The following is a 10,817-nucleotide window of genomic DNA, read 5'->3' as shown; positions in this document are numbered from 1 at the left end:
TTCATGGAAATAGCAAGAAAGAAAAGAATAATTTGTTTCTGAGTCAGACATATAAAGTGGGAGAAATACAGAAATACCATTATATCTACTTAACACTGTCTAGGCACTGTCTATATTTTTCAAATTTCTATCTCTTATATCTTCAAATTTATATCCCTTATTTATAGCACTATTTAAATTTAGAAGACATGGACATTAGTTTTGATTCTCTTGATTACTTGAATCGAACAAGCGTCAAATCATACCCTATACCTTCCACATAGTGTGTCCATGTTTGACTTGTTCCTTTGGAATTTGAGTTGGCTTTTGCCCTTAGGAGACAGCAAAGTGCTGGCATATGGGAGCTACTCTACAGATCTTTGAGTTGATGGAGAAGTACGATGAACTGAGCCAATAATAATGATTGTAACTAAGCCAATAATGATGGTCTTCATTTACATGTCATTTATAGAAACATTTGCATTGTTTTACTTAATTCTTATTTGAATGAAAGCTTTGGCATAAAACAGATTTCTTATGTCCTGGAAGAACTAATATTATTTTATTCTTGCTTCCTTCTCAACACTTATCCAGCTGTCTCATGCTTAGAGAAGTCAATAACCATTGGTTCATGGAACTAGCCACAAATTGATGCTCTCAGGTGGAAGCTGAATGATATAAGAAATACTCATGATGAGATAAAAAGAAAAGTCTCCCCATTTCCCCAAAGCATGATCCAGAAATACATGTACCAAGGTTTGAACATGACTATGGACTCTAAGTAGACCACATATGCTAGTGCCCAAGTCACCAGTGAGGCACTTTGGGAAGGTGCTGAGGCCCTCTGGAAGGCATTATGGGCCATTCCTGAGTGCATGGGTGTGCTCCCCAGGGGCCTTGCAGCATTGCAAATGTCTTTCCTTGCTAGGTTGGTGATGTAAGGCGCTAGGCTGCAGGTGTCTTGCTCTGAACCCACAAGGCAACATCAACCCAAACAAAAATTTTATTTTTTTATTATATTTTATGTATAGGGTCTATGGGTAGCACTCATAAATATGTATGCACCAAACACAGGAGCACCCAACTATACAAGACAAATCTTAATGAACATGAAAAATCTATTATGCAATACCACAATCTTAACAGGAGACCTTCACACCCCCTTATCCCAAAAAGATAGGCTAATCAGACAAGAAATTAGCAAAGAAATAGCAGAACTGAACTAGAGCTTGCATTTACAGAGTGTTCCACCTAACCACAGCTGAAAACACATTTTTTTCAGCTGCACATGGGTCATTTTCTAAAATAGACCACGTACTAGTCCATAGGTCATGCTCAAGTATATGCAAGATAACAGAAATTATACCATGCAGATTATCTGACCATAGTGCAATGAAACTGGAAATAAATGACAAAAGAAACCAGAAAAACACCATAAATACATGGAAATTAAGCAGCACCCTACTCAGCAACCAATGGGTTACAGATGAAATTAAATAATAACTTGAACAATATCTACAATTCAATGAAAGTTCAAGCACAACTTATCAGAATTTATGGGATGCGAAGAAAGCAGTTCTTAGAGGGAAATTTATAATTGTGGACTCATACATTAGGAAAATAGAACAGGAACAAATAAACACCTTAATGGTGCACCTCCAACATCTAGAAAAGGAAGAGCAAACCAAACCCAAAACCCAAAGACAGGAAGAAATCATAAAGATTAGAGCATAAATTAATTCAATCGAGTCAAGAAAATGGTTACAGGGTCTCACTACACAGATGGTAGTTATTCTCCTACTTTCAGACTCCCAAATGCTGGGATTCCAGGCACGTACCACCATGGTCAGGCTCAATCATCATCTCAGCATGCCCAGGAAGTGTGGTCGGCCCAGCACACCAGGGATCAATCCCCAGTCCCTGTGCCTGCCTAAGCAGATACTTTAATCTGCAGAGATATCTGGCCCCATATTTTATTTTCTTAAATTAACTTTCATACGTTTTGTTATAACAGTGAAAACTTGGATAATAGAACAAGTACCAACTGTACAAGAAATGTACACATTAGGTATTACAAACATGTACTAATAAGCTAAAATAAATAAACACTTAAAAAATCTAACAATATTTAGTGCAATTATAGGGAAAATTCTAAAGGACATTAAATAGGAAAGACTTTCTTTTTATGAGAACTTCAAAACAAAGGAAAAATGTTACAGCAAGAAGCTAAAAAAGCTTTTGAAAAATAATAGAACAGCAGAGTGAATGGGTAACTATAGAATGGGAGGCAATTCTTGCAAATTATGCATTTGTCAAGGAAAAATTACCCAGAGTATATAAAGAGCTTCAAAAGGTCAATAGGTAAAACAAACAACTAAAAATGAATAATAGATCTAAATAGATATTTCTCAAAAGAAGACATGCAAATGACCATGTGAAAAATGGTCAGCATTACTAATGCACAGAGAAATGCAAGACATAGGTGCAATGTGAATGTCATTCCAGCGACAGTGGCTACATCCTAGAGGACAAAAGAGTACAGGCTTGGATGAGGTCATGGCAAAAGCCAAACCCTTGTACACCCTTGGGAATTCAGACTAGCAAAACCATTATGGACAATAGCATGGAGCTTCATTAAGAAATTAAAAAATATAACCACCCTGGGACTCAGGAACATCATCCTGAGTAAACACCCAAAAGTAATGCAGCAGTATGTAGAAGGGACACACAGACATCCATGTTTATTGCAGTGTCATTTGTAATAGTCAAGAAATAGAGACTAAGTAAGCACGTGTTATGGTTTGTATCTAGGCGTCCTCCAAAGCCTCGTAATTATGGGGCAGACGGAGCTAGAGGAGCAATGAGTGGTTTGAGGGGCGGGGCCCGAGGGCCAGGGCGGGGCCCGAGGGGTGGGGCCAGACAGGCGGGAAGTATTAAAGTGGCTAGCCCTGCTTTTTCAGAAATGTGGAGAGGGTCATCCTGGACACGCAGCACCCCAGCCTCGCCTCCAGTGCCTTGAAACCTCCAGTAACTGTGAGCTTTAACCTTTCCTTCCCTCATTTTGGGTATTGGGTATTTGTCCCAGCAACGAGAAACAAGGAGTAAAGAAAGCATGTATTTATACAAAGAGATACTACTCATCTGAAAAACAAATGAAATCCTGTTTACTCATGACAACATGGATGAAATTGGAGATTATCATGATAAGAGAAATAAGCTAGGCTCAGAAAGAGAAGTACAGCGAGATCTCTGTCATGTGTGGAACATAAAAATATGTTTATCTGATAGCGGCAGAGAGGAGGAGGAAGATTCTGGTGCATGTATGGCTGGGGAAAGTGTGATCAATGGAAAACAACTTACAGGTAGAGAACAGGAAAAGTTGTGGTGTACTATTTATTTCATGGCAGAGTGATTCTATCTATCTATCTACCTGTCATCTATCTATCTATCTATCTATCTATCTATCTATCTATCTATCTATCCATCTATCATCTATCACCGTTCTATAAGCATCCCACAAAGTATACATGCCTTGAAAAATAGTATAGCACTACATGGCCATGTAAAATTTTTCTGTACTTATATGAGTCAAAGAATTTAATGATCCTAAAATTTATAAAATGCTCAAGACTTGTCATTGTACCATCTGCATCAGTTATTGCTGCCACATTATGTGATTGAGAAAATACAGAAAGTTTAATGATCTTATTCAGAAAATGACAAGTGTATTATTGTTAGTTTTATTAGATGCAATTGTTTCTTTAATGCTAACTACTACCATCATAATGCTCTTTATTTTTGCAGTGTAGAGACAGAACCCAGAACCTTGGACCTGCCAGACAACTGCTGAAGCATAGAGCCGTATGCTGAGGCTAATCTCCATCTTGAGTACCAGTGATGCTCAGGACAGGTAAAGATGCTCGTGTTTGTTCAAGGGAGTCTTCATGAAAGAATATTCTGTGTAAATATTTGTCCTGGACACTTGAAGGATGTAACTGCTTACACATTTTTTATCACAAGGATAACCTAAATTTCAGGTTCTATAGAGAGACACTTGAGCACAGAAAGCATTTCTAGTTGGAGCAATTCCTTTTAGACTTATGCATAATACATAAGTCCTAATGGAGCCATGCATTAATACAGGAGGCAGAAATAGATGCTTGCTAACGTTAAAAATTAAATAATGAAATGGAAACTTGAATTACCGCAAAGTCATTATCACTAATTAATAGGAACTTCACTGTCAAAGTCGATGTGTGGAATAATCTTATATAAAAGATATACTTAAATACTCAGTTGAAATTTGAATGTCATAAGGATCCTTGGCAAATTTCTATGGCAAAAACATCACAAAGGTTATCTTAATCCCATAATTTATCTGATCATTATTGTGCTTCATAACATCAGCTTGCTTTAAAGTGACCGTACTCCTAAGTAAGTCTTTGACTTCAAGGACATGGAGCATAGGAGTTTTTGTGTATGTGTATTATTTCTCTGGAAGATTTTGACTCAGAATTTTACAGAACATCTAAGATCTAAGACACTGTCTTTTCAAGGTTAAGATCTGTGTTTAACAAGTCAACATGGTAGAAGTTAAATTTTATCTTTTTTTTTCTTTTTTTACAGTACTGTGAATTGAACCAAGGGCTTTGAAACTGAGCCATATCCCCAGTACATTTTATTTTCTATTTTGAAATAAAGTCTTCAAAATTCACTAAGTTCAGGCTGGGCATGAACTTGTGATCTTCCTACTTCAGCCTTTCAGAGCACCAGGATTAGAGGTGGGCTCCACAGCACCTGCTTTACAAATTAATTTTCATCTAGCACCATTATTTTAGGGACATATTCGTCCCATACTGTTTATTCTTTCACCTAAAACATCTTAAAATGGGATGTGGTGATAGAAAATGAGTATACATCATATCTATATTCTGTTTTCTTTTTGGTTGAACCAGGGATTGAACTCAGACCTTTCTTCTTACCAGGCAAGCACTTATTCTACTGAGCCATCTCCCCAGCCCCAACATTCTGTTTTCTAAATTCTGACAAATACACTGATTTTATATCATAAAATGTTTTAAATGGAAAGCTATAATTACTAGAGCTCATTACTGTAAGTCATTGCTACCAAGAAGTACTTATCAGCACCGATGCCTTTATTTCCAGAGGCCACCATGATGTGACGTTTTCTTTTAAAAAATGCAGTGTCTTGTTTCAAAATTAAACTTAATACTCAACTAGTTTTTGCATTTTTATCATCATTGTATTACAGCGGCTCTAATTACATAGTCAACACTAGGTGTGTGTGAAGCACTCCAGTATGACATTTACATGTCTATTCCTCCAATTAATACAAGCAATGATCCTGTGAGGTAGATATTACATCTGTGACCCAGGTAAGGACAGAAATGGGTTTGAAAGGGCTAAGTAATGTTCAGAGTCAGATCCAGGGAACATGACTTTGGAGGAGAATACTCAATGATATCCACAGATGGCTTCATTTTAAAATCAAAGGAGATTTAAAAAACAAAAAAGAGGGCCAGGGAGATAACTCAGTAGAATAAGTGCTTGCCTGGCAAGCACAAGGGCCTGAGTTCAATCCCTGGTTCTGAAAAAAAAAATATCTGTCACTTAAAAAACAAAAAAGCAGTGGACATTAAAATGAGCTGAGAATAGCAGCCTACCACCATAAAATGTTCCTTATAACTGTAATATGATGTGGAATCCCTGAAAGGTGTGACTTTGTGCTTTTCCTTCTTAACAATTTATTCTACCTGAATCATAAATCTAGATGAATAGATTTAAGAGTATTGGAAAAAACAATGTACAAGACTTTTGTAAGTTACATGATATGTTTAAAATAGAAATAGAATTATGACCATAACCCTTCTTTGGAGTATGTTATTTATGAGGATTAAGAGCCCTATATGACTACTCACATATCTAAATTTTAGAAACTTTTCCTTTCTCAAATAATAAGTAATTTTGACAATGCAATCTCCTTTTGTATAACTAAAAATCATGCATTCACAAACCTAATAGAATGGATTCTAATACCATGAAATTAAAATAGGACAAACTACAGTGAACCACTGAAGTATTTGCTTTTTAATATTAAGAAGACCTAAATTCATTTTGAAAGGAACATTCATTTTAAAATGCAGAATAGTCATTCATGGTGAGATGTTAACTATTGATCGTTATTAACATTGTCATCCTATGAAAAGTTAGAATTACTCTTTGAGGCTAAGCTTTCTACAGTACTGGGAGACTAACTCAGTGTTTTGGTATAGATATACATTTATAAATGTAATTTTGTTTTTTCTTAAAGTCACAAAATTAAAATTAAAGTCCTCAAATGTGTGTGTGTTTGATTGTAGTCCATACTTTTCCTGATATAGCCCATTTTTTGTTTGTTTTGAGACAAGTTTCATTACATAAGTCAGACTGTCCTTGAGCCCATTACATACCCTGGGCTGATGCTGGACTTGAAACAATCCTCCTACCTCCTCCTCCCAAGTGCTGGATCACAGGAGTGCACTGCCACACCCAGCCTCTATCCCACTTTTGCTTAAAACATTAATGTTATTACTTCATATTTATAAATATAAAGTGCATAATGAAATGAATTAATTTACATAGTATTTAACATGCAAATTTTAAAACTCTCAGTAGGTATCAACTGACACTTTTGTGTTTTTTCTTTGGTGTAATTGGGGATTGAACTCAGGCCCTTGCGCTTGCCAGTCAAGCGCTTACTCTACTGAACCATCTCCTTAGCGCCCAACTGATACTTTTTCTTACTCTTTCATAAATTTGTAAAGAAACATGTTATTTTCCACTCCGCTGTTGATTTTCCTGTCCATCTTGGTGGATACCATTCCCTGAGTTTCTTGGGGTGAAGGACTGTGGATATTCACAGCCAGCAGGTCACTGGAAGCATCTTCATAGGGCTACAACCCTATAGCATCAAGCGCTTCCAGAGTTAGTTGCCTACTACAGTCCGTAATTCTTCAAATTCTTCTGACTTTCCTTCAAAATGGGGGAAATGCCCTTTTTTCTCTCAATGGCCAGGGCACTGCAGAGGAATTCTCATGAAACTTAGCTTTGGTATCTTGCAGGGAATTGGTTTCTATAACTACTCTCTGAAACCTTTGTTTTTTTCAGTCATGGACTTGCTTTCATGAGGCTTGGGATGTGCATATGTGATAAATTTTTTTTTTTGAACTCTTATCCACTGTTGCTGGGAGTGCAGGCTGGTACAGCCATTATGAAAATCAATGTGAAGATTCCTCAAAATGCTTGGGTTGGAGATTCCATTCAAGGCAGCTATTTCCCTCCGGGGTATTTTTCCAAAAGAACTGAAATCATCAGACCACAACGATATGTGTGCATCGATGTTTATCGCAGCACAACTTGTCATAACTAAATCATGGAAACAACCTGTATGCCCATCAACTAAGGAATGGATAAAAAAGATACAGTATTTTTACACAATGGAGTATTTTTCAGCTCTAAAAAGATAAATTCAAGGCTTTTGTAGATAAATGGATGCAACTAGAGACTATATTGGTAAGTGAAATAAATAAGACCACACAAGTAAATATCATATTGTCTGACTAATATGAGAGCCTGAAAGAGTAGTAAAAATCTAAAAGATACAATAAATATTGTAAAGTGAAAGAAGTTGTTCCATGGGAAGGAAAACCTGGGATGAGGCAAAGGACAAAAGAAAGAAGGAAAAAGGATAAATTTAGTCATATATGCAGAGTAGTTTGTATAATTATATGTGGAATTGTTCTGGTCTTTTTTTTTTTCATATGGGGGATTGAACTCAGGACCTTGTGCTTGCCAGGCAAGTGCTTATTCTACTGAGCTATCTCCATGGCCCTATTGTGCTTGTCTTTTGAAAGGAGTAGTTAATACTTAATGTTTTCTTCTTTTGAATTTCTTATAACTTCTTTGTTAATTTTGTTTCTTTAAATGAATCTCACACATTTATATCTGGTAATCTGAACAACTGATTTAAAATAGCATTATGTAATATAGCAAGAGTGGTTGAATTCCTATTACTTTATTTAGTAAAATGTTTTATCGTTTCTAATGCTGGTTTTTTTTTTTCTATCACTATTTTGTTTCTTTGAGGAAATGTTTATTTTCATATCACTTTGATTTTTCTCTTCCAAATTCTTTGCTGCAAAACTAGACTTAATCAGACTCAAGGGAATCAAACCTGAACAAGATTAATTATTCTGCTGGTTACTTTCATCAGTCAACTTTCCTGGGCCACAGTGCCCAGATGTGTGGTTAAATGTGTTTGGGTGTCTCTACGAGGCTGCTTTTGGGTCAGATTTGTATTACAATCATCAGAATGTGAATAAAACTGACTGTCTTCCACAAAGTGATTGAACCTTATCCACTCAGTTGGAGGTCTGAATAGGACAAAGACTGAGTTCCTCCAGTCATTGGGAAATTCTGGAAGCAGATGACATTCAGATTTGAAGAGAATGTTGGCCTTTACTTGAGTTTCCACTCTGACCTTCAGACTGGCGCTATTTATTTTGGACTTCTCAGCCATCATTGTCACATGAACCAATTCCAAAATCTCTTTCTCTCTCTCTCTCTCTCTCTCTGTCTCTGTCTGTCTCTCTCTCTGTCTCTCTCTCTTTCTCTTCACCCTCCCTGAATTCCCTGAATATATCCTATTTGTTCTATTTCTCAGGAGAACCTAGAGTAACACAGCTAATATAATATGTATATGTTATGTTCAGACTTTGGTTATTGCCACAAATTTTAAGTTATTGATTTTATAAATTCATCTATTCATAAGTATATTGTGAAGTTTTTACTGTACTTTACAAGTACTTTACAGGAAAATACAATTAAAGTTATACTTTTAAATGTAATGAAAGCTGAATTTGAAAAATTAAAGAATGCCAACATGATCCATCCTCCCTTCTTGCCTTCTCTGTAGATAAGTTGGTTTGCCAATCATGAATTTAAAATGATTAGACTGACATTTTAGATACCACTTGTGCCTAGCTTCTGCAGCTTCATTTTGTGTGGATGCATTTTTTTTCATAATACGTGTTTATATTCAACTTTACCAGATAACACTAAACTATTTTTCAAAGTTCTTGCTGCTGGTTTATGCTCTTTCTCATAGATGCCATGTAGATCTGCAGACGTCGTTGCTTACAGATTGTTCACATGTAAATACTACCTCTTGTCAGGTACATAATAGTATTTCTTCCAGTTTTAGCTAAAATTTCCCTGATAATTAATGAGCTTGAGTGTCATTTATATGCACTTGGACCATTTGGATTACTCTTGACTGCTTAGTTAAGACTCTGCTACTACTTTTATCGATTGGGCTATCTGATATTTAAAAATTAATTTGCGAGTGTTCTTTGCATATAGTGTATAAGATCCATTTTTTATCTCTGATTTTGGAAATTCCTTTACCCTTTTGTATTTATTGTGTTATCAGGGTCCTAATGTGTGTTTTGTTGATGAGATGCTTTTAGTTTTACAGAGTCCATGTTACACATTTTTTAATTATCTTGAAGTACCGATTGTGTTTGGTTGAATGTTATTTATCTATACATGAAAGAACAATGCCATGAGTATATTCACTGAGAATGTTTTTATAGAAGATTATGGGCTCAAAATCCACTTAAAATTGATGTTTTTTTCTGACACAGAGTTGGAATCTGGCAAATCCTTTTGATGTAGCTTAATGAAAAACTATATTTTACAATGTGGCAAATTGGTCATTTACATAGATGAAATGTCTGCACACGTATTAGTCTGTTTTTTGCTTCTCTCTTGTCACTGTTTTATTTTTAACCTTTTTCAAATAGTATATCTTTACAATGCTGCTTTAAAATGTCTAGATCTTCTTCTTCTTCTTCTTTTTTTTATTTGGCAGAACCAGAGATTGAACTCAGGCCTTTGCACTTGCCAGGCAAACGCTTGTTCTACTGAGCTATCTCGCTGGTCCTAGATCTTATGTACAACAAGTCATGTTCAAGCCTCTTTGTGGAAAAAAAAAGTAAATGAAACCATGTCCAGATCTTGTCTAGCAAGTGAAATTAAATTAGATGTTTTACATTAACTTTGCCAGGCAAGCGCTTGTTCTACTGAGCTATCATCTCCCCGGCCTATTCATTGCAACATGATAGTAGCTTAGAGTTGTAGTGTGATGACACATGAAACTTGTAACAATTCCTCTCCTTGTTGAGAGCCTCAATTTATGGAAAAATTTCAGCATTCCACTATTGGAGATTTGCTGAAGGGCATATGAAGGTAGTGGATACTAGATGAAGGCAGCTCAATTCTATTACTCATTTAGTACTTTTAATTAGAAATTTATTAATATGAAATGCATTTGAATGTCTTTTGAATCTACTTTGATAACAAAAAATGATAATTTACTAATTAAATGCATTGTTTATTTTATTCTTTCAGTTTTAAATGTGAACTCAACCTTTTTGACTTAGTATCAACAAAATTTTGTCCCAATATGTTTTGAAATATTTGCCAGATTAGGTTCAAGTTCTTTATTGTGAATGCTCGCATCTATCCTCAAAAAGGAGACTGGCCTGCAATTTTCCTGTCTTATGATTTACCAACAAATTTTTGTGCCAGATTTATTTGGTCTCATAAAATAAATTTTGAGTAATAGTAGCTTTTTCTCTATCTCCAGGAAGAATCTATCAAGTATTGGCTATGTTTATTTCTTCAATAAGTGAAAATCAGTAGTCATTCTCTGAACCACATCTTTTCCTTGTGAAATGATATTATGTATAAACTCTAACTTAACAGTGGATATTAAA

Source organism: Octodon degus, unplaced genomic scaffold (assembly GCF_000260255.1).
Source record: "Octodon degus isolate 3935 unplaced genomic scaffold, OctDeg1.0 scaffold00129, whole genome shotgun sequence".
In the NCBI taxonomy this organism is placed as follows: Eukaryota; Metazoa; Chordata; class Mammalia; order Rodentia; family Octodontidae; genus Octodon; species Octodon degus.
This window is presented reverse-complemented; position numbering follows the sequence as displayed.